This window comes from Hemiscyllium ocellatum, chromosome 18 (genome assembly GCF_020745735.1).
Source record: "Hemiscyllium ocellatum isolate sHemOce1 chromosome 18, sHemOce1.pat.X.cur, whole genome shotgun sequence".
NCBI classification, from domain to species: Eukaryota; Metazoa; Chordata; class Chondrichthyes; order Orectolobiformes; family Hemiscylliidae; genus Hemiscyllium; species Hemiscyllium ocellatum.
In genome coordinates this window covers 40,750,792-40,776,588 of record NC_083418.1, presented here as the reverse complement: position 1 = coordinate 40,776,588, position 25,797 = coordinate 40,750,792, and the positions used below count along the sequence as shown (strand labels likewise).

Here is a 25,797-nt window from a genome sequence, read left to right as displayed (position 1 = left end):
GGCAAAGTACTAACTTGGATTGAAAGTTGGTTGCCTGATAGGAAACAAAGGGTAGTGATAAACGGCTCCATTTCGGAATGGCAGTGGGGTACCGCAGGGATCCGTGCTGGGACCGCAGCTTTTTACAATATATGTTAATGATATAGAAGATGGTATCAGCAATAACATTAGCAAATTTGCTGATGATACAAAGCTGGGTGGCAGGGTGAAATGTGATGAGGATGTTAGGAAATTACAGGGTGACCTGGACAAGTTAGGTGAGTAGGCAGATGTATGGCAGATGCAGTTTAATGTGGTAAAATGTATGGTTATCCACTTTGGTGGCAAGAACAGGAAGGCAGATTACTACCTCAATGGAATCAATTTAGGTAAAGGGGCAGTACAGAGAGATCTGGGTGTTCTTGTACACCAGTCAATGAAGGCAAGCGTGCAGGTACAGCAGGTAATGAAGAAGGCTAATAGCATGCTGGCCTTCATAACAAGAGAAATTGAATATAGAAGCAAAGAGGTGCTTCTGCAGCTGTACAGGGCCCTGGTGAGACCACACCTGGAGTAGTGTGTGCAATTCTGGTCTCCAAATTTGAGGAAAAACATTCTGGCTATTGAGGGAGTGCAGCGTAGGTTCACGAGGTCAATTCCTGGATGGCAGGATTACCTTACACTGAAAGACTGAAGCGACTGGGCTTGTATACCCTTGAGTTTAGAAGACTGAGAGGGGATCTGATTGAGACATACAAGATTATGAAAGGATTGGACACTCTGGCAGCAGGAAACATGTTTCTGCTGATGGGTGAGTGCCGAACCAGAGGACCCAGCTTAAAAATACGGGGTAGACCATTTAGGACAGAGATGAGGAGAAACTTCTTCACCCAGAGAGTGGTGGCTGTGTGGAATGCTCTGCTCCAGAGGGCACTGGAGGTCCAGTTCTGGATTCATTTAAGAAGGAGTTGGATAGAGCTCTTAAGGATAGTGGAATCAAGGGTTATGGAGATAAGGCAGGAAGAGGATACTAATTAGGAATGATCAGCCATGATCATATTGAATGGCGGTGCAGGCTCGAAGGGCTGAATGGCCTACTCCTGCACCTATTGTCTACAAATGTGCAGATGACATTAATAGAGGAAGCACGTACAAATCCAAATATGTATAACTCAAGAGAACAGAGGCACCAGAGTAAGCGCTTGAATACAGTAGCAAAATTTTTCATGTAACTTTCAAAGTTTTGCATCTATTTTTAATTGTATAACAGCTGTTACGATAATCTTGGTATATTTATCTAAGCATTAGAAATATGAACTGGAGTAAACCATCAAGCCTACCCCATCATTTTATGGCTCAACTTCTGCCTCTGCCCCACTTTCCCCAATCAGTTATCATATCCTTCAATTTCCTGGGAGACCTGAAATCTGCCTGAAAAATGTCAGCCATAAACATAATCCCTGTTGAGAATGACTTTAGCCTGAGAGAGTGCATGAACCCCCCCCCCCCGTTCTAATTTTACCAGCCAGGCTCAGTAATATCTCTATGTCTATTTCATCAAGTCCCTCCTGAGTCCTGTACATCGCAAATAGATCACTTCTCATTGTTAAAAACTCTAGGCAGTTCATGATCGATTTACTCAGCTTCTCATCTCAAGAGCAAAGTAACAGTTGAGTGATTTTTCACGATACTGCCTCCAATGCAAGCTTCCTTAGAACAAATCTTAGAGACCAAATCCGCGCACCCAACTCCAAACGTTGGTCTCACCAGAGTTCAGTACAATTATATAATTTGCCTTCCTAACTGCTTCCTGCAAAGGAACACAATGTCTCTCCAAACAAGTTAGATGTGTCAAATGCTTTTTAAAAAAAATACCTGTGTTTTTTTACCCCTCAAATATCTTTCTGCACCCACTTAACGTCATCCTTATAAATCCTGGTCCTTGAAGCTGCAATAATTTACGTGCACACTCCAACACTGTTTTACTACTACTACTACTACTACTATCTTCTTGTAACGCTCGACTAGCAGAACCAAGAAATGTCATAACATACGTAACGTATTATTAGATTATGATGCCCTCCTTTGGAACAAGAGATATTGAACTATTTATTCCGCAAAATCCATCATGTTTGACAGCATTCACCACTGAGGAGTCACTATAAAAATATTTGTGCTGTACACTGCTTACAAACTGACGTGAAATAAAATAGGGTTTCCAAAAAAAAACATAATAACTGTATTCAATTTTCTGGGAAAGAAAAAGCAGTGTCGGCGACATAAGTTCTCAAATCATGTGCGAGTTTCCTTTTATGCCGGGTTGGATGTATTTTGATTGCTGTATAACTGACACCATCTCCTCGTTTCACGCTGTGCGTCCACCTCAGCACCGAACGGTTTTGAAATGTGTATCACCAACAGTTCACAATCATCATCGCAGGGCTGTCCAAATGAACCGACCCCATATTGTTACCGTTGGTGCAGGGGGTAGTGTCCCTACCTCTGAGCCAACAGGCCTGGATTGAACTCCCATCTGCTTCAGAGGTGTGTAATAACATCACTGCCTAGGCTCTTTAAAATAAAATCTTACAGAACCCCCACCGTCAAACAATACCCAGAAGAGAGAGGTGCAACATGATAAATCAAGGATTTATTTCCAGCTGAAATAAATGACAGCAGCAGTGCCCTGTCAGAACAAAAAAAAACAGCCACCGGCAGTGGCTGCGAGCGGGGCCACCCTGAACGGACAGACACACGGTTCCTTCAGCCGTCCACACTCATGAAGAAAGAAGCCGTTACCTCCACTACCTGCTGACAGAGACAGAGAGGAGGGTGGGAGAAACCCCGCCGTCCGGCGCCTTACCTTACGGTCGAGGTTGGGCTGCTCGCTGCTATCGCTGCGTTTCTCTCTGCATGTCTTCCTGCCTGACACCGAGATGCTGCCCCTGCCCTTGCTCGAGCCCGCCCGCCTGCTCCGCACGCGCGCACAGCTGTGCCGCGCGCTCTCCGGCTGCAGTCGCGCGCACAGCGCCGCTCGTGCTGCTTTTGCACCATCTGCTGTGCAGCTTTCATGTTCAGGGGCTGCGGGGAGGGCTAGAAGTGTTCTTGTTCTATATATACGAGGCGCTGTCATTTCAGCCGCACTCCGCCCCATTTCCTTTATTATCTTCTTGCATTCAGCATAAAAGCGTGTGAATTCAGAGGAAAGCACCTTGCATTGATCTTTATCTTGCATGTGGTATATTGTATATATTTTTAAAATCATTCCACCCCGTTGGTTATGTTGGTGTTAGCTATTAGGAGGAAACTGGATACAGCTAGCAGAAAAGATGTTGCACCTTTATAATTTTGGTCTTTTACAGATCATAGAAACTTTAGAGTGGAAACCATGGTTTTTGACTTCTACAGCGGTTAATCTCTTTTCAAAAAGGCTGATAGAGACAAACGATAGAGTGGAGGATTTTATAGAGTGAGCATGCTGTGTCATGGGGAATTAGCTCAAATGGTAGAGCGCTCGCTTAGCATGCGAGAGGTAGCGGGATCGATGCCCGCATTCTCCACAATATTTTTGTGCCGAGTTTCTGGACTTCCAAAAATTTCTGTTAGATCCTTATCCCTCTCTGTAGATCAACAAACCAACGTTTTTTTTATATCTATAATATCCAATATAAGTATTAAGAGAAGAGCTTTTGCTTAAGGTAATTGAAAAATAAGAGTACCCTTGGTGAGTAGGATTCAAGTTGAGCCTGAAAGGGCAGTTAAGGCAGATAACCTCATCACATTTAAAAATTAAAAACAAAATATTCTGAATGCTCTGCTATTACATCTTTTTAGAGTCTTATAAAAGAATTAACAGCAGAACCTTTAAACATACATAATAAAACCAAGCAGATTCAGCATGGCTTCACAAAGGCAAAATCGTGATTGACAAATTTATTACAGTTCTTTGAGGAGATAACAAGCAGTATAGGTGAAGAGGAACCAGTGCATGCAACATGTTTGGTTTTCCAAAAGGCATTTAATGAGTTGTGCACATAAGGCTACTTAACAAGACAAAGGCGAAGTATAAAATAGCATGGATAGAAGATTGCCTGAGTAATGAAGAAGAGAATTGAGATAAAGAGGGCATTTTCAGGATGGCTATCTATAACTAGTGTAATATCATAGGGATCAATGTTGAACCACAATTATTTAGAATATATTTTAATGACATGGATGACAGAAGAGAATGCACTATCATGTTTGGAGATGATGCAAGACTAGGTTGGATAATAAGCAGTGAATGGCGCAGAGTTAGTCATAGAGATATGCAGCACGGAAACAGACTTTTCAGTCCAACTCGTCCGTACCAGATATCCAAAACTAATCTAGTCCCGTTTGCCAGCACTATGGCCCATATTCCTTTAAACCATTCCTATTCATATACCCATCCAGATGTCTTTTAACTGTTTTAATTGTACCAACCTCCACTAATTACTCTGGCAGCTCATTCCATACATGCACCATCCTCCCACTCACCTAAATGTATGTCCTATAGTCTGGACACTTCCACCCCAGGGAAAAGACCTTGTCTATTTACCCAACCTATATCCCTCATAATTTTATACCTCTATAGCCTCTGATGCTCCAAGGAAAACTGCCCCAGCCTATTCAGCCTCATCCTCCAGCTCAAACCCTCCAACCCTGGCAACATCCTCGTAAATCCTTTCTGAACCTTTTCTAGTTTCACATCGTCCTTACAATTGGAGGGAGACCAGAATTGAACACAATATTCCAAAAGTGGCCTAACCAAAGTTCTGTACATCTGCAACATGACCTCCCAACTCCTGTACTCTGTACAACAATAAAGGAAAGCATACCAAATGCCTTCTTTACTATCCTAACTACCTGAGACTCCACTTTCAAGGAAGTATGAATTTGCACTCCATGGCATCTTTGTTCAGCAACTGCCCCCAGGACCTTACCATTAAGTGTAAAACTCCTGCCCTGATTTGCCTTTCCAAAATGCACCTCACATTTATTTACATTAAACTCCACCTGCCACTCCTCAGCCCATTAGCCCATCTGATCAAGAACCCATTGTACTCTGAGTTAACCTTCTTTGCTGTTCACTACACCTCCAATTTTGGTGTCATCTGCAAACTTACTAACTATACCTCCTATGTTCACATTCAAACCATTATTTAAATGACGAAAAGCAGTGGACCCAGCACTGAACCTTGTGGCACATCACTGGTCACAGGCCTCCAATCTGAATGGCAACCCTCCACCACCATCCTCTGTCTTCTAACTTCAAGCCAATTCTGCATCCAAGTGGCTAGCTGTCCTTGTATTCCACGAGATCTAACCTTGCTAACCAGTCTACCATGTGGAACCTTGTTGAACACCTTACTGAAGTCCATATAGATCATGTCCACCACTTTGCCCTCATCAAATCTCTTCGTTACTTCTTCAAAAAAACTCAATCAAGTTAGTGAGACATGATTTCCCATGCACAAAGCCATGTTGACTATGCTTAATCAGTCCTTGCCTTCCCAAACACATATAAATCCTGTTCCCTGGGACCCTCTCCAACTACTTGACCACGACCAATGTCAGGCTCACTGATGCATAGTTCCTGGCTTTTCCTTATCTCTGTTCTCAAATAGAGGCACCAGACTTCCGGTACCTCATCTGTGACTATTTGATGGGTCAAAAGCCTTTTTTTCTATGCTGTAAGCTTCCATGGATCAATGTTTATTGAAGATTACATATTCTCAATCAACAAATAAATAATACATATATAAAATTTGAAAACCTGTTAATGTATTTCATAATAATGTTTTTATTTATATTTTCATGTAAGCTTCAGCTAAGCTCTCCTTGATCAAGTGAAACACTCCCAAACCCACACACCGTGATCAGTTTCTCTTTGCCACTCCACACAGTAATCCCTCCTGTCCATTTCTTTTCACAACTCACTTTTCAAATGACCTTTTCATCATCAGAAAATTATTGACTATACCTTGATCCCTTCATCCAAGTCAGTTATATGAATTGCAACAAGTTGAGGAGCCAGCACTAATCCCTTTGGCACACTTCTTCTTACATCTTGCTAACCAGAAAATGACCCATAATTGCCTATTGTTTCATGTTAGCTGGCCAACCTGTTGTCTATATTTTACTCCCCTACCATATGGGCTTTTATTTTCCATAATAACTTTTGATGTGGCACCTTCCCTTCTGGAAATCTAATGGAGTGTATATCCACTAGTTCTCCTTTAGCTACTGTTACTCATTCAAATAACTCCAATAAATTTGATTAACCCGAATTCCATTTCATAAAACTATGTCTACACTGCCTGATTACCAAGAACTTTGGGAGTTCAAAAATAGAGGGTGTATTTTTAAGGTGAGAGGAGAAAGGTTTAAAAGGGAGCTAAGGGGCAACTCTTTCACCCAAAAAGTGAATCATATGTGGAATGAACAGCCAGAGAACTGGTAGATGCAAGTACAGTTACAACATTTAAAAGACATTTGGACAGGTACATGGATAAGAAAGGTTAGAGGGATATAGATGAAATGTAAGCAAATAGGACCAGTTTAGTTTAGGAAGCTTGGTTGGCATGCACAAGTTGGATAAAGGGTCTGCTTCCATACTGTGTCAGCGTCTCTAAGTTACAGCTATAATGTCTTTAATAATAACTTCTAATAATCTTCACTAAGAAAGATGTTAATCGCGCTGGCCTACAATTTCTTGCTTTCCGACGCTCTCCCCTTTTGAATAAAAAGAGTTATTTTTACTAATTATCAATATAATGGAATCTTCTCTGGTTCTATGGAGTTTTTGACAATGAAAACCAAACATTAACTATCTCTTTTAAAACTCTTGGATGAGGTCCAGCATGATCCAGGGATTTGTAAGCCCATAACTCCAAAATCAATTTCTACCACTTTCCTGGTGATTGTTATCTTCTAGAGTTTTTGCAACCCTTCCATTGTCTGATTTACAACTATTTCTTGGATATTACTTGTATCTTCTATTGTGAAAACCAATGCAAAGTAAAGTTCAATTAATCTACCATCTCCTTATTTTACATTATTAATTCCATAGCTTATTTTCTATCAGACCAATGCTAACTGTGTTAATTCTTTTTATAAATGTTTATACAAATTCTTAAAGAGGGTGCAGCATTGGTTCAACAGAAATAAGACATATCCCAGATGTCAGAACATTAGCTGTCTCTGTTGCTGAAAACTTCCAGTTTAAAGTTGGCACAACTAGGATGGAAAATCTCAAAGATCTTAGGAATTTTGGCCTGCTCATCAGAGAAATAATGAGGACAGAAAATCCAGGGTAGAACTGATGGTGTACAATACAAGAGGAGATACTCGAATAGGATATTAAATTTATGTCTGTCAGGCAGATGCATAACATTCCATGGTACCACTTTGAAGAACTATTTTCAACAGGGGTTTATCCCTTGGAATCCTGGTCCATATTTACCCCTCAGCTGACATTGCTTAAAATTGTATAACAGATTATCTCTTCATTATTTCAGTATTGTTGAAGGGTTCTTTTTTATATACACAAATTAGTTGTTGAGTTTTCTACAGTTCTTCTCTGCCATACCATACAGTAGTCCCTCCTGTCCATTTCACCCCCACACAGTCTTTTATCAGCTCCTTGACCATGACATGATAATGAAATCCCATCTGCACCCACAGTAATCAGCCCTTTCCCTCTCCCCATCTCCTACACACAATAATCTTCCCATGTACCTTCTCATCAACCCCAAACATAATAAGTCCTATATTAGGAAGTCAAGCAATACACAGTGCAAATTAGCCTTTGTAGAATGTTACAAATAAGCATGTTTTTTCTCTGGTTCTGGGATTTCACTTCGGTCTGAATCTCACTGGTGAATTCTTTTGAACTATAGAAGTATACTTGCCTTGAAATCTAAAAAAAAGATTTATTCTGGCTATTTAAATAACATTATGCCTTGAAAGGATTAAAATAGCAGTTATTTTAATTTAGTCAGGAAGTGACAGGATATACTTTGGTTCTTTACCATGTTGTAAATGAGAATACTTATGAGGGATGAACATTCCTGAAGTAGACCTGATAGAGTGTCAGCATAACATGCCACTATCTAATGAAGGAAGTGTTTGCTTTCCAGTTTTCAAAATCCCTTCTTAATGCAGCTCTGTTTCCATGGAGGAGAGTTTGGCAAACATATTGATTTTTAAAAATATGCATTATGTAATATTATAAATTGTACATCATTAATCTGTTGCAAATGATAAAAATAATACATAACTTGTCTTCCTCAAACAAAAGAACTGTGATATATTTTCCCAGAAATGGTTCTCCTTTAAAAGGACAGTGTTTTGAAAGTATATATTTCTATAAAAATGTATGATCCTGACAAAATGAGAGATGAATGTACCCCAAGTTTGTGTGTTTGTGTGTTCATATCAAGCAGTAGAAGGGAATTAGTAAAGTTGCACTTCCAAATGTGGTTCTTTAGCTTAACTGGAAGGTGCCCTCATAATATATTTTTCAAGCACAGAAAATCAGGGTTGGAAGGTGACTGGCTGCACATTGAATAAATCAGCTGCTGTGAAAGAACTATTATGAACTCTTAATTGATCATGAATGATACAATTTGAGAAATTGGAGCAACAGATATGTTTTATAATGCTGTGAATCATGGTCAGGGATAAGTCCCTTTCTGTAATATGTCTTAGAAATTATTTCACAGGACATGGAGAGAAGGTGAATGGCTATCCAACAAGCACGAGAACTCAATTCTTCTAACCAAATACCAAGTTGTCCGTGAGACAAGTGAACATGATTGCCCAGGTCTACTGTGTTGAGGGACAAATAAGGAAGAAGTTCAGTGACGTCAAGAGAAATAAAAAAAGTCACTGCTGCGTGCATTTGTGTCATTTCATCATGCAAGGAGTTACCATTATCAGCAACCCTGGAGAGATCAGTGCCAGGTTAGTGTTAAGCATTATTCCCATTTTGCACATTACTTTCAAAATGTTATCAGAGTTGGAAAGTGATTGAACATTGGAATAATGAACACAAATAGTGCAGCTATAGCTGTAGGAGGTGTCCATCCTTGAAAATACTTGTCAATAACATTTTGCTATTCTGCATTTTTCAATTTTGCATTCCTGAATAGCAGCCAGGTTTACCCGTCCTGTTCCTGTGGGATTGCAGATTCCTGATCCCATTTGGATTGCCTCGTGGTCACTCTGATAATTATGCACACAAAGATGATCATAACACTACAATACCATGAAACTAGACAAAATAGGAGCATCCATTCCACCATTCAATGAGATCCTGTCTGGTGCGATAATCATCAACTCCACTTTCCTGCCTTCTTCTCTACAATCCTCGATTCACTTAAAGATTAAAATTTGTCTATCTCAGCTTTGAATATACTTAGTAACCCAGTTTCACCAGCCTTTTGCTGTAAATAAGTTCACAGATTCAGTACCCTCTGATAGAGAAAAAAATCCTCACTTCTGTCTTAATTAGGCGACAATCTCTCATTCTAAGATTATGCTCCCTCATCTTAGACTCTGTAATGAGGGAAACAGGGGAAACATTTTTCTACATCTACCCTGTCAAGCCCCCTAAGAACCTTACATGTTTTTATTCTTCTAATCTCCAATGAGTACAAGCTTAATTCAGTCAACCTTTCCTCATAAGAAAATCTTTTCATACCCAGCACTAACTTAGTGAACCTTCTCTAGACTGTGTCCAATGCCAGTATACATTTCCTTAGATCAGGGAACATGGCTGTTTACAGTATTTCAGGTGTGGTCTGACTAGTACCTTGTATAGTCTTAGCAAGAGTTTCCCATTTTTTATTCCATTCTCTTTGAAAAAAATGCCAACATTCAATTTGCTTTCCTTATTACCCACTGAAACTTAGATATTAGCTTCACCTTAGTTGTATTGTACAGCATCTTCCTGCCTGAGCAACAGAAATATTACTGAGCACACTATTTGAAAAATAAAAAATAAATTACAAATAGAAAAGTGTTTCCAAACTCTTGCCCTGAAGTTTAATATATGGACCATTACCCCTTAATTCCACTGATTGATTTAATACCTGTTATTTGTGTTTGAAAGAAAAGATCTTAAATGAGTCAGGAAGTCATTTTTTTTAAATGGCCGCAGAAGCCATTCTGGCCAATTATAAAATGGATGCCTAAACAACATTGCCATGGAACTGATTCACATTAGATAACTGAAATTGGCAATAAACCGCAAACATCTTAGCTACAAAAAGAAATAGAGATAAAACGACTCATATGAAAACTTGTTATGCAAAACGGTACTGAAAACTACCCATTCCTATCTATCTCTCTATATCTTTGACACTGGGAGATCACAATTTTTAAAAATTGTTTTGCGTCCATTGTGTGGTATTAGCTGGCTTTCACATGATTGAAACTCCACCTAAGAAGGAGTAACATTGTATGTTTGTGTGTGTTTCAAAAAGACAGCAAAATCAAGACGAACTCTAAGATGGAGTAATCGTGCAAAGGTTTGTTCTACAATTCTCAAGTTCAGGCCCTATCTCGATTACATTTTGGAATATATCATAGAGATAGAGCTAATCTGACTGTGATCACAACCCCATTTTCTCGTCTGAACCCATGGCCCTTCATTGCTTTGTGTATAAAAAATTCTATCTAATTCTGCTTGAAGAAATTCAGTTATGCAGCTTCCAGTAATTTCACAGAGTAACAACCCTATGAGAGAAAATAATTCTCATTTCTGTCTGAAAAGGGAGACCTCTTTTGCTTAAACTGCACTCCCTCATTTTATTCTCCCTTACAACAAGAAACATCTTCCCACTATTCACTCTATCAAGTCCTCTCGTGGATCTTACATCATCACCTCTCACTCTTTTAAACCCCATGATTAAAGATCCTTCTTTACAGGAAAATCCTTTAATTCCACAAGTCATTTAAACAAACTTCTCCGAAGTGTTGCTCATGCAATTATGTGTTTTTTTTTCATATAAGGAGGTCAAAATTGTACACAGTACTCCTGATGTGATCTCTACTAAGGCCCTTTACATCTGCAGTAAACGCTTTCTACTTTTATACTGTATTCCATTTGTCTTGAAATAAACAACAATCATTCATTTGTCTTCTTAATCATTTGCTGTAACCTGCATGTTAACTTTTTCTGACTCCTATACCAAGCAACGCAGATTCCTCTATAACATTGAGTTCTGCAATCTCAGCCATGATCATATTGAATGGCGGTGCAGGCTCGAAGGGCTGAATGGCCTACTCCTGCACCTATTGTCTATTGTCTATTTATTTACTCTTTTCCTCTTTAAATATTTGTGGAAACTATTACATGCATCTCCGGCATCTATGCAGGATGCATATATTGGATTTAATTTACTTTCTTAGCTTCACTCAGTTTGGAAGATGCCAACCTCTACAGTCTTCATTATTTATTGATGCACAGGGAGAGGCATTAGCTTGTCACAGTTCAGAGTACTGAACAATCAAGGGACATGGTTGCTGCACTACACCATGCTACATTAATGTTTCACCTACAGCATCTGCTCCTGTCTTTGTACATTCTGGTTTAGTTTGTTGGTATGGCCTCCTTTGTCAGTTAGAAGAAAAAATACTGTCCACCTTTTCCCCACCTGAACGCTACAACACTGTGGGTGAACTGAGGAGATAACTTGTCTTTCTGGGCCATTTATTTTAGGGTAACACTGCAGGTCCACAGTGTGAAGGGAGGTTGCTGGCATGTAGGACCTTAAGTTCTGTTGAGCTAGTGTTTAAATATGACACCAGCAACATGAATGTCACAAAGTCCTGGCAGCAGTGAGCATTTTTTCCTCTCGCCACATGATATCACAATATGGGTGCTGAAGAGGCCAATTGTATAACTAATGAATTAAAGAGTGGAAGATTGCATGGGATACGTTGCCATGAGCCATGGCGGATTGCCGCCAAGAATGCCAGTGATAAAAACAATAAAAAAAAGGAAAGTTTAGCTCACAGTCACCAACTTCAGAGAGCAAAACCATGTTTTTTACAGTCCCAGCATAGGCATTTTGATGATCATACTGTATTGAAGTTGCACCTTCAGGCTTAATCATTCTATTTAAGGTTGATTTTAGTTGCTTAATAAAGGCTAATGTTTACAACAAGGTTGTAACAAAGAGGAAGCATTTTAACCTTGCATCAAATTAATATGGCAGTAAATTAAAAAGCTTGACGTTTTAATTTCCATTATTCAGTTTATATTAGTCATGCTGTGTCTTTGGGGATGACCAATTGATGCATGGATTGCTATGGGGGAAGAGATGTAAGATCTGCAGCTTGCAGAGGACCTTAAGCATAAGAAAATGGTGGATTTACTGCCTGGTTGAATCAATATGTGAAACGATACACTCTAAACAGACTGTGTAATGTTGAAAGAAAAGAGTGCAATGGCAACAGTTCTTTTTATTTTGATTTTCAAATCTAAATTGCCGACTTTTTAAAAATTGTCAAAACAACCAATAATTTACTATTGTTTATCTGACCTTATTTCAGGAATACATAGGAATCAATGCTGAAAGCTTATTAACATATCCACCATCATTAATATTGATTCCCAGACCCAGATATTACTGGATTATGAGTCCTGCTTTCCTTCAGTATTTTCCAATGTATAACCTCTAGGGATAATTGAGCCACTGTCCCAAAGCCAGATTTATTATTAAGTTGCATTTGAAAGATTTTCATCATTTATTTTTCTCCTCATTGTTTTACACCCATTTTGAAACCTTTAAAGTAATCTAAAAAGAAAATCATCAGCCATTTTTTTCCAAAGGCTGTCAGATATCCTGGAAAATGCAGACCATTATGAATGCTTCCAAAAGAAATTTCCCCCTACTTTTCTGATCACATGATACTAATCCATTATCAAAAACAAAATTGATAGAAAAGTTCAAAGTTTTCAATTTTTAATCTGACCCTTCCCTTTTTGTTGTGTATACAGCAGCGTATATAATAACTAAATTATTTTTCATTTAAGTTTCAAAAATTACATTGTCATTTTAACTTAAAACCTAAGGCAACTTGTAATAATGAAAATATGCAACAACAAACATATCATGTTTTAAACAAATAAAAATTCTTCTGAATGGGTTAACTCTTTCAATGCCTGACACTTGTTTAAATACATGCTACCCCCTCATCTTGCTTTTATAAAAAACTGATTTTAAAGGAGAATGGTTCAGCTGTAAGAGAAGAAAAAAAATTTCAGGATAGATTTTCACATTGTGTGACACAGTAAACCATTAAAATAAAAATCTGGAGCATAAGACATAGGAACAGAAATAGGCCATTTGACTCATTCCGTCTGCTTCATAATTCAATGAGATCATGGCTGATCTGATCATCCTCATTTCTGCTTTCCTGCCTTATCCCCATAACCCTTGATTACTTTATCAATTAAAACAATCATGTTGCCTATCTGGCATCAAATTGCCTCTCACTGACAGATCAATCATTTTCCAAGAATAAACGTTACAAATCACAGCCTCAACAATCATGACCATTACATTGTTTATATTAATTGTTTCATTGACTTCTCAAATAAGTAAATGTAATCAGACAGTAACTTAAAAACATCACCTGGGCCTAGCATTTCTGAAGCACATTTCATACCTAATACTTGAAGATAATGTCTCAGAGCTGTCACATTCACATACTGAAGTCTAAGGATGCAATGACATGATGTTTGGAGATGAGGAATTATGATGGTGCTCGAATTTCACCCCCACAGTGTAACATGAATACTAGCTCTGCTACACACATGTGGATATTATTACATCATGCTCTTCACTGCTCTTCATTGGCCTACTTGTGATGCCTCCATGACAAACTGCATCAGTACATAACTTGGTTGATGTTCTGATTGTGATTGCTGTGAAGACTCAGGAATATCATCAGTGAACTGGTGTTCAATTCCCAATATTCCCCACAAATTACTTCCAAATTGCTGTTGATAGAGTACTTTGGTTTGGTTCACAGGAATGGTTTGCAGAGGAGGAGACACCAATTGCAAATTTGTCAGCAAACCAAGTAAGAACAGCAACAACCAATGGCTGGCATAGAACCTCCAAAGGGAAAAGCAGCAGGTGAAGATCCTGCAAGAGGTGAAAGAGATTAAAGAAACCCACATCCACAAGCCTCACTGTCATTTTATACAGCTTTCACAAAGACAGTGAATGCACAGAATTAGGATATAGTGGGTCGTCATCAACTATGTCATCTGCTAGAACAGGATTTGTGTTCAGATGGACTGTGTGGACATTCCATCCCAGTGGCCATCAAGGCTACAGCTATCTTGAATTTTTACGTCGATGGCTCATTTCTGCGTGGCATCTCCCAGTCTTTGGTCCACAACTGCATGCTAGATGTCACTGAAGCCAATTTCTCCTGATTGTTTACATTCTTTGCCCATGATGAGAAGAGTCAAGTAACCTAAGCATGTAATTCTCCACCATCACTGGCTTCACCAAGTTGGTTGTGCTATTAACTGCACGTACATTGTATTGAGAACATGATCACCAAAGTGCAGAGTTCATCAACAAAAAAAAGCTTCCACTTCATCCACACTCAATATATCTGCGACCATTGATGCCAGAATTTGCAGATCTGCACCGAATATCATGGGGGTTGTCATGATGTCTACATTGTGGAGACCTCACATGTTTCTAACTCTTTTTAAGGTGCTCAGGCCAAACAGGGCTAGCTGCCGTGAGACAAGTCCTACTCTCTCCAAATGTGGCTAACAACACCTTTACAAAATCCTGAGACTGACATTCAATGAAGACACAAATGAAGATGCCTATGCTTTCACCAGGCCCATAGTTGAACAGGCTATAGACCTCCTGCTTTATATATTCCTGGGAGCAATGCAGTTTACAGCAATTCTTGGATTAGTGAAGTGACAGCACAACTGCAATCAATTAAACTGTTACCATCCATCAGCTTTAACTTAATATATTTGGTTAGTTTCTCACATATTGAAATAATTGTTAAAACTTAAATAGAAGGCTAAATTGTGGTCCAACCAAATCTAAAAATCTCTCCTGCTTCTCCATCTCCATGTGCTCACCTCCCTCTGATTTTGTTTGCAGTTACGTTTTATATTTATTTCTATCTTTTCTTTGCAGTTGCCAATGGTCAGTGTGGGCAATTTTTGAGGATGTTAACAATGGTTTATAATACTATCTATTATCAAAGCAAGAATATCAGATTTTAGTCTTCAGCAGTGCTGTGCAGCTATAATCAGGAATTTTGGAATAAAATCACTGAAAACAAATAAATATCATCAATAATGATGATCACTGAAATCTAGTCACCGTCAGTCCTAGTAATACAACCTTTTATGTTTAAAAAAAAGGTCTGGAAAAAAGATCTGCAAAGCATCTTAAGAGAGAGGCAGAGGTAACTGGCTGAATTTTGGAGGGTGGGCTATGCTTAACCTTGTGAGGAACCGCACCTCTTGCACACATCATGGACTCTGTGGCCATTGGCTGGGGGTGGCTCCTCTACATTGAGGTTCCCTCTCTCTATATACTTGCACCAGCAGCTCTCACCTTGCCTGGTGAGGTTACCAATGTGTCACAACTGAAGGGCCTCCCATTGGTCTTTCAGCTTTTAGAGACTGCTGACATTCTTTACTCGGATGATGAGACTGCTCCAGTGCAATTCTGATGATTTGAGAATAGTCGTAGGCTTGTCTTGTCCAGGCAGTGTGATCTTGGGACTCCCAACTTTTTTCTTTTTGGCAGATATCTAATATCAAAATAAGAGTCTGCTCCAATGTTTTCAGGTGTGTAACCTCCCATCAGAACTCATCACAATCTCTGATGGATTTTTCAATCAAGACCATTCTATTTGAATTTATTAACATAAAGTCAATCTGGAACCAAAATGAGAATGAAACTTTCTGACTCACCAAAACTCCCTGTTTAGTTACATATCACCACTGTTAAATCCTCCATACATCCCAGCTTAACTGTTATACTAACAGTAATAAAAACAGAGATTGCTAGAAAAACTCACATCTTGTAGCATCTTAGAGAGAAAATAGAATTAATGTTTTGTGTTTTGAAGAAGGCTCAGTGGACCCAAAATGTTAATTCTGCTTTCTCTCCACAGATACTGCAAGACCTACTGAGTTTTTCTGGCAGTTTCTGTTTTTTTTCTCTGATTTCCAGTATCTGTAGTTATTTTGCTTTGTTATGATAATAGCCGAGCTTTCATTTCCAGGTCATCATCTGGGCCTATTCCATTAGTATTACAGAGTGTAATTAGTACATTTATCTCACATAAGGATGGCATTTAGCAAATCATGTATTTGCTGATCAATAAAGAAATACCCAGCTTTTTGTCTGTAGATTTGCAGATTACAACACTTCAACAATATACTGTCAAGTGTTTCAGGTGGTGAAGTCCAAACAACCACCACCCCGAATGTGAAAATTCTGCTTAACTCCCTTTTATTCTTCTACTAATTACTCTAAATCTATGCCCCTGGTTATTGAGCTTAAAAAAAACTTTCCTATCAACTCAATCTGGGTCTCTCATAATTTTACACATCTCAATCAACCACAGCTTAATCAACATCCTTGCAGTTTAAATTCTCAATTTCTGGCAACACCCTTGTAAATCGCTTCTGAACCCAGTCTGTGTGGTCTGAACTGTATTCAGTAGTCTAGCTGTAATCTATTGATTTATACAGTTAATCCCATAATCTCATTCCTCTAATGTTCTGTGCCTCTGCTAAAAATGGAAAACATCCTGAATGCCTTCATATTTTATTTACCTGCTCTGCTATTGACATTGATTGTCATGGACTCCAAGGATCCTTTGTTCCTCTATATTTCTCAATATCCTACCATTTAATGTGCAAGTCCTTGCTTTGTTGCCCTCCTCAAATACACTACATCATGTTTCTCCTGATTGAATTCCACGAGCCACATTTCTCTTCTTACTGAAGTGTTGTTTTCTTAAAGCCTACAGCTTTCTCCTTCTCAGTTACTCACACAATCAACCTTTGTATCATCTCCAAACTTCTTAAATGTGTTTCCTTAGCTTTCAGTCAAATAATTCATATTTAGCAAGAAATGTAAGCGACCCAGAGCTGAGCCCTGTTGTGCCTTGCTAGAACATCTTCCCTTTCACAAAATACCATTGACCATCACCTTTTGGTTGCTGCATCTAAACGGATTTTGAAGCTAACTTGAATCACATGGGTATTTACTTTCCTGACCATTCAGCCATTAAGGACTTTCTACCCTCATTACCTCTCCTTTTTGCATCTTCACTAAAACAAAGTTAATAGTTTTTTCAGGAACTTTCTGTAACTTTCAGCAGCCAAAATTCTACCATCCCACCTTTCAGTTATTCAAAGTCCTTTTGGTCTTCCATCCTGTCTAATTTCTAAATGTTTTCTTCACTGAAATCTCCTCTGCCATGCTGTCATTTAGTCTCATTACAAAGTCATCTCTACTCAGAATGAGGCTGAGAATTTCTGATCTAAACCCTATTTGAGTGTTGCAAGAGATATTCTCTCAAATATTTATCACTCTCATACTTAATCCAAGTTTCTTATGTTTAAACATGGTCCTGTGGAACCAAATATCCTAACCATACAACATTGCAACCTAGGGTTGTAACAATAGGTCCCATCTGATCTGAGCAGGGTGTACCTTTCTAATTCTTTTGTCAGTTGACTGAGAAAACACTAAATTAAGCTGTTTTACTTCGCTGACAACAAGTGAATTTAAAAGCAGTAATTATGATCAAGATCACCTAATTCAATCAGTCAGACATTGTTTTCAAGTAATGATAGAAAATAATGAAACCGGTCTCCAGCATGAATGAGTGAGCTTGCAAACTATATGAACACCTGCAAAAGAATTTCTAATTATTCTCATACAAATTTGAAAAAGATTAAAACCAAGGCTTCTTTTCCAGTTGGGCTCAGAATTCTTGAAGTAATGGGCCAGAAGCTCCAGAGTTCAGAACACTCATAGACAATATAGACACATTGAAATTGTCTAAGTAGTTAAAAACTACAATGTGAAAGAGAGAACATATTTCCCAAAACTGGCCATAATTTTTCCTGAGAGATCCTGAGGATCCCATTAAATCCACCACAAATGGTCACCTCCTTATATACTGCCCATAATTTTTCAGCCAGTTGAGAAACTGCTGGTAGCAACACAGATATAAAGCAAATTGGCTGCAAGGGCCTTACAATGTAATTTGTCCCTCATTTACACATTTATTACTGTAGCCTTCATTGTTTCAGGTCAGGGTGTCAACAGGGAAAATCAAAACCTGAAAATAATAATGGACAGTTCTTGAGATGAATTTGGCACTGTGTTGTTTAGATTTTATGCCTAGTTATTGACCCATTTTTATCTAAAACTGAAAAGGTAGGAAAATGTCAGCTTTTTTCAAAGCTTCTTCATTTTATAACTAATTTTGAATTTATTGTGCAGCCAACATTTTCTTACATTTTGCATAGCTTTTTTTAAAAAGCACAACTTGGAACAGATTGGAAATGGAGAAGAATGGAATTTCACTCCAATGTCCTATTAATGTATTTTAGTTTTAAGTTCTGAAATGAATTTACCATTCTAATTGTGAACCTATATGATATCATGGTTGTGTTACAATGGTAGTGAAATTGGGCTATATTCAATTTCCAGCATTTTATTACAACTTTAATGCCTTAGACTTATATGAACTATAAGTGCTTTTAAATATAAAAGAGCATTGTTGACCTAAACTGGCTGCTGTGATCACCTGAAAAGCCTAGGCAGCCCACTTGGAATATAAGAAAAACTGCCATTTTAATCACAAGGCACTGAAAGCAAAGAAATTTGCACCAATTGTTTCACTGGATAACTTTATATGTTGGAGATGAAAGGTTGCCTGCAGAGAGTTCAGTTTGGAAAAGACAATGGAGATAGATTAAGGAATTAAAAATAAATCATTTTTCAGAAGCTTGATTTGAGCAATGATGGATAGAAAATGCAACGTGGGCTGAAGACAACAAGGAGACAGAAAGCTTGCCTCTCTTTCTCTCTCAATATCAACTTCAACAAACCAGCACCAGTGAAAAAGAAAATTTAGAAAAGCACCACTGACTGAGAACTCAAAGATATCTTAAAGTTTTGTCACTGCAGAGGAAACGGGAGGACAGCTAGGTAGTTCTGTGACCCAGGTTTCAATCTTGCAACTCCAGAAAGTTGCACACTGCAACCTATCTTCCTGTCTGCACTAGATACCCCGCCCATCTCCGTGTTCTCTGTAAGCTTTATGTGTGTTTTTAATGTTGCGTTTCATTATTTTTAATTGAGTAATAAAAATCCACCAGTTTCATTAGAAGAATTCTGCAATTAAGTCTCCTTCATTCTTGATTTGATAAACTAAGTTTAATTGAAGGATAATAACCAAATGCTTTGAAGAATAAAAAGTAAAATTTGTTGTGACTGATCAGAAAGGGGGTTAAAAGAGAGGGGACTGTGACCAATTCTCACCTTATCCATGTACCAATATACATGGTGCACTATCAATATTTGTATTTGTCACGGTAGACTACTATTTTCAATACTTTAGTGGGACAGTGCAATGATAATTTTGCAGTGGAACAACTTGTATTTGATAGTCATATGAAACATGCAAAATCTATAGGTCCAATAATATTAATAAAACTGCTGGTGTACATTAATAAAAAAGGGAAGCAAAACTTCAAGAACATCAAATTTCACTGTGAACCCTGCTGTAATTACAAACTTATAAAATCACATCTAAAATCTGAATTCTGAAACATAATAATCTTGACTTGTCTTAAATTGCTTGTAAAAGTAATTACATTTCTTAAAATAAAACTGTTTCCGCCCGGTTTCGAACCGGGGACCTTTCGCGTGTTAGGCGAACGTGATAACCACTACACTACGGAAACATGTTAATAACGCAGTTCTAAAAGAACTCTAATGTAGAGGCGACAAGAAAATCAAGATCTGAGCTATATAACCACAGTTTGGAAAATAAGGAAGTTAAGATTCAGATTCCCGTTGATTTCTCGGGTACCATAGCTCGGCTCGAATTAGTCCCTGAAGCACAGCCTCCCGTCCTGACATCCACATGCCTGGTTATAATCATGGACGAGGGTCTCTCATAAACAGTGGCAACCTCCTGCACTGAATAAAACTTCAAACAACTAGATGATGTTGGGAGGTGGGGGAAGCCAGACCCCCCTCTTTACAAGTGAGTGCAGGTTGTCACCCCTACATCCCCTTCCTTCAGGGTCAATTTTGTCTAGTCTGAAAAGGATCGGCAATGCTGAACACAGTAAGTACATTAAAAGCACTGGAGAATGCGGGCATCGATCCCGCTACCTCTCGCATGCTAAGCGAGCGCTCTACCATTTGAGCTAATTCCCCTTTCACAAAAAGCTTTCATTTAAATTACTGGAGTAGCTTTCCAGTCAATTTGGGATTAATTTCTAAAATTTATGTTTTGATGATCATCTTCGATAATTTTCATAGTTGAAAGCCCTTGAAATCAGCAGCATTAATGTTGGCAAATTTATATTTAACAAATGACAGCGCGTGGAAACTATCCACACTCATGTTTTCTATTCTGTGTGGAAGGATGTTATCATGTGGAGGTGCCTGTGTTGGACAAGGTCAAAAATCACAAACCAAGTAAGAATCCATCAGGTTTATTTGAAAACACAAGCTTTCGGAACCTTGTGCCTTCTTCAGGTGCTAGCGCCTGAAGGATATTGTGAAACTTGAAAGGGTTCAGAAAAGATTTACAAGAATGTTGCCAGGATTGCGGGGTTTGAGCATTAGGGAGAGACTAAATAGGTTGGGGCTGTTTCCCCTTGGGCATTGAAGGCTGAGGGGTGACCATATACAGGTTTATAAAATCATGAGGAGCATAGATAAGGTGAATAGACAAAGTCTCTTCCCCAGGCTGGGGAGTCCAAAACTAGAGGGCATAGGTTTAAGGCAAGACGGGAAAAATTTAAAAGGGACCTAAGGGCAATGTTTTAACAGAGAGTGTGGTGTGCATATGGAATGATCTGCCAGAGGAAGTGGTTAAGGCTGGTAAAATTACAACTTTTAAATGGCATCAGGACAGGTATATGAATAGGAAGGATTTAGAGGGATATGGGCCAAATGCTGGCAAATGGGACTAGATTTAGGATATCTGGTTCGTAAAGATGAGTTGGACCAAAAGAATGTTGTACATCTCTATGAGGTGAATCTCACTATCCTGGCTGGGTGGACCTGCCATTGTTGAGAATACCTGCAATGGCTTAGAATCATGGTGTTTTTACAGCACAGAAAGAGGGCCTTCAATTCATCATGTTGCCACCAGTCATCAAGAATCTATCAATTCGGTTTCAATTTTTCTATTGGCCCATAGCCTTGTCTGATATGAAATTTCAGTCAATCATCTAAATATGTATTAAATGTTCTGAGAGTTTCTGCCTTCATCACCCTTCAAGCAGAGTTTCAGGTATCCACTAGTATCTGGGTGAGAAAGTTCTTTGTCAAATCCTCTCTGCATCTTACCTTAAAACTGTGCTCCCTAGTCATTGACTGCCCTACTAAGGGAAAGGTTTTCTCCCCATCTCTGCTACTCATAACTTTATTCATCCATAAAGAGCCACTCTACCTTCAGCTTCTCTTAGTCTCTCTTCATCACTGAATTGCTCTCAACCCATGAAACAACGTGGTGAACCTCCTCTACACACTGTTGTGTAGAATTTCATTCTGAATATAGTATGATGACCAGACCTGCACATGGTAATCAGCTGTGGCCTTACTAATGTCTTATGCAGCACCATCATAACCTCCTTGCTTTTATGGATCTGTGGACATGCACACCAAGGTATCTCTGATCCTCCGTACTTTCTAGGGTTCATCCATTCAATGTGAACTCCCTTGCCTTGTTAGTCCTCCCAAAAAGCATCATCTCTCACTTTTCAGGAATGAATTCCATTTGTCATTGCCCAGCCCATCTATATTGCCGTGTAGTCTATGACTTTCCTCGTCACTTTTTACCGCACCACTGATTTTCATCCGTGAACATACCAAGCATACCAACTGCATTCATTAATCTGCACAACAATCACCAATGGCCCTAGCACAAAATCCTAAAATGTGGCACTGAACACAGGCTTCCATCTCAAAAATATCCTTCAACCATCACTTTCTGCTTCCTGCCAGTAATCCAGTTTTTGGATTCAATTTGCCAGAACTTTAAAGGTTAAAGTCAGTGGAGGCGTGGATAATGCAGAAGGATGCTGCAGATCACAGAGGGATATGGATAAGGTGCAAAGCTGGGCTGAGAGATGGCAAATGGAGTTTAATGCGGAAAAGTGTTAGGTGATTCACTTTGGAAGTAGCAAGAGGAATACAGAGTACGGAGCTAATGGTAAGATTCTCAATAGTATTAATGAGCAGGGTGATCTCAGTATCCATGTTGCTGCCCAGTTTGATAGAGTTGTAAGAATGCGTACGGTGTGTTAATTGAGGGATTGAGTTTTGGAGTCTTGAGGTCATGTTGCCGCTGTACAAAACTCTGGTGCAGCTGCACTTGAGATATTACGTACAGTTCTGGTCTCTGCATTGTAGGAAGGACGTGGAGGCATTGGAAATGGGCAGAAGGGATTTACCAGGAGGTTGCCTAGTATGGAGGGAAGGTCTTATGAGGAAAGGTTGAGAGACTTGAGGCTGTTTTCATTAGGAGGAGGTTAGGAGGTGACACATACAAGATGATCAGAGGATTAGATAAGGTGAACAGTGAAAGCCTTTTTCCATGGATGGTGATGGCTAGCACAAGGGGACATAGCTTTAAATTGAGGGGTGATAGATATAGGACAGATGTCAGAGGTGAGCTATTCACTCAGAGAGAAGTAAGGCTGTGGAATACCCTATCTACCACAGTAATTGACGCGCCAATTTTAGGGGCATTTAAATGGTCATTGGATAAACATATGGATGATAATGGAATAGTGTAAGTTAGATGGGCTTCAGATTGGCTTCACAGGTCAGTGCAACACCGAGGGCCAAAGGGCCTGTTCTGCACTGTAATGTTCTATGTATTCTGTGGCTTATTACCTGAGTCACATGCAAACTGATGTAGGATACATTAGGAAGATGAATACATGGCTCAAAGACTGATGTGGAGAAGTGGGATTTGGTTCATGGAACACTGATATGAGTATTGAGGAAAGTGGAGTCTGTATCATTAGGACAGTTTACACCGGAGCTGTGCTGGGGTTAGTGGTTCAGTGAACTACATAACTTAAGAAGTACACAGAGTTTTAAACTAAATAGTGAGAGTAAGGGAAAAGAATATGGAAAGATGTGGTATATCAAAGAGTAGAGACAAACTAAGGCAGAAAAATAACAATGTGAGGATCAGAGGCTGTCTGGAATGGACAGAGCAAAAAAAAACCGAGAAATGCACCAGAAATCAATACTAGATGTTACAATGATAACAAAAGACAAAATGAGAAGCTCTGTATGTAGCATTTAAAATAATTTGATAGTGCACACTTAAGTAAATAAATATGATCTGATATCCGTTACAGAGTCAGGGCTTCAGATGAGCAGGTTTGGATCCTGTATGTTGAAGTGTGTAAGACATTGAAGAAGAATAGGAAAGATAAATGTGGAACTGTGAACTGAGATAGATTCTTAATCAGTAGGGGAATCAAGGGTTATGGGGAAAGGGCAAAAAGTGGATGCAAAGAATGTCAGATCAGTCATGGCTGAGCAGGCTTGAGGGGCCAAATGCCTACTCCTGGACCTATTTGTTATGGTCCAACGAAACAGTAGCATTTAATCAAGGATAGTATTCGTGCATTGGTTAAAACTGACCGTGGTTCAGGAGATAAGGGTGTAGAATCGGTTTGAGGTGGTGAGAAATAGTAGTGGAAGGAAGCCACAAATGCACATAGCATGCATGCCCACTAACAGTAACCAAAATGTAAGACTAAATATAGAAGAAGAAATATTTGGTACTTGTGAGTAAAAAGATAGCAATAATTGTGGCAATTATAGCCACAAATAATAGCAATAATTAATCTACATATAAGTTGGAAAAATCAGATTGACAGTAACAGTCCGGATGAACCATTCATTGAATGCTTCAAGACGGTTTCTTAGAACCAAATATTACTCCTCTGTTCAAGAAAGGAGGCATAAATCCATTCACGACAGGCCAGTTTGCCTGAAATTGTTTGAATTGATCAAAAATAAATTAGAACTGTGTCCTTGAAAGCATGGTTTTGTCAAAGAGAAATCAGGCTTAACCAATTTTAGGGAGTTCTTTTAAAAAGTAATGTGTTGTGCTGTAGATATGTAGACAAAAGTCTGGAGATGGAATATAGAACCATAGAGATGTACAGCACAGAAACAGGCCAGTCAAGCCATCTCATCCATGCAGACCAGATATCCTAACCTAATCTAGTCCCATTTACCAGCACTTGGCCCATATCCCTCTAAACCCTCCCTATTCATATACCTATCCAAATACCTTTTAAATGCTGCAATTGTACCAGCCTCCACTACTTCCTCTCCCAGCTCATTCCAGACACACAACCCTCTGTGTGAAAAAGTTATCCCTTAGGTCCCTTTTATATCTTTCCTCTCTCACTCTAAACCTATGCCCTTTAGTTCTGGACTCCCCCACCCTTGGGAAACCACTTTCTCTATTTATCCTATCCATGATTTTATAAACCTCTATAAAGGTCACTCCTCAGCTTCCGATGCTCCAAGGAAAACAGTCCCAGCCTATTCAGCCTCTCCCTATAGCTCAAATCCTCCAACTCTAGCAACATCTTTGTAAATCTTTTCGGAACCCTTTTAAGTTTCACAACATCCTTCCGATGGTTAGGAGACCTGAATTGGACACAATAGTCCAAAAGTGGGCTAACCCACGTCCTGTACAGCTGCAACATGACCTCCCAACTCCTGTACTCAATACTCTGACCAATAAAGCAAAGCACAGCAAACACCTTCTTCACTATCCTATCTACTTGCAACTCTACTTTCAAGGAACTATGAACCTGCACTCCAAGGTCTCTTTGTTCAGCAACACTCCCCAGAACTTTACCATTAAGTATATAAGTCCTGCTCTGATTTGCTTTTCCAAAATGCAGCACCTCCTATTTCTGTCACTCAGCCCATTGGCTCATATCATGTGGGAAAATTGCATTTTCATTATTCTGCCAAAATGAACAAAGTATTACTTAAAGGGAGAACAAATGTGAAATTCTGAGTTTCAGAGGGATTTAGATGTTCTGCACATAGAGTCATAAACAATGAAATGGTCAAACTAGTCCATGCTGAATATATTCCCAAACTAAATTAGTCCCATCTAACTGCTCCTGGCTCATATCCCTCCAAACCTTTCTATTCACATACCTATCCACATGTCTTTTAAACATTGTAATTGTACCCACAAAACATTAGTTTGCAGTTAGAGCAAATGATGGAGACGACTAATGGAAGTTATTCTTTATTATGAGGGAAATTAACAAAAAAGGATATTTCGATTCAGTTGTACAGAACACATCTCAACTACTGTTTGCAGCTTTGGTCTCCTTTGTCAAGGATGTGAATTTATTGGAAGTGATACAGTTTGCTAGAATGAAAGGGCTGCTTTAAGCAGACTGGGCTTGATCCCATTGGCATTTAGGAAAGTGGAAGGTGATTTGATCGAAGT

General features: G+C 39.0%; 1 protein-coding gene and 3 non-coding genes across 5 annotated transcripts in view; 1 reads left to right on the top strand and 3 right to left on the bottom strand.

Moving 5' to 3' along the window:
* The window catches only part of LOC132824197 (uncharacterized), a 250,957-nt gene extending 248,032 nt beyond the window's left edge, over positions 1 to 2,925 (bottom strand). For both annotated transcript variants that reach the window (XM_060838491.1, XM_060838492.1), the window contains exon 1: positions 2,843 to 2,925. The gene's annotated coding sequence lies outside the window, so the exon portion shown is untranslated. The remainder of the gene's footprint in view (positions 1 to 2,842) is intronic.
* A 541-nt stretch (positions 2,926 to 3,466) lies between these two features.
* trnaa-agc (transfer RNA alanine (anticodon AGC)) lies at positions 3,467 to 3,539 on the top strand. Its single transcript has one exon. It is a non-coding gene; the product is annotated as a tRNA-Ala (tRNA).
* Positions 3,540 to 19,935: 16,396 nt separating this feature from the next.
* trnav-aac (transfer RNA valine (anticodon AAC)) lies at positions 19,936 to 20,008 on the bottom strand. The gene has a single exon. It is a non-coding gene; the product is annotated as a tRNA-Val (tRNA).
* Positions 20,009 to 20,416: 408 nt separating this feature from the next.
* Positions 20,417 to 20,489, bottom strand: trnaa-agc (transfer RNA alanine (anticodon AGC)). The gene has a single exon. It is a non-coding gene; the product is annotated as a tRNA-Ala (tRNA).
* Between the last annotated feature and the right edge of the window lie 5,308 nt (positions 20,490 to 25,797).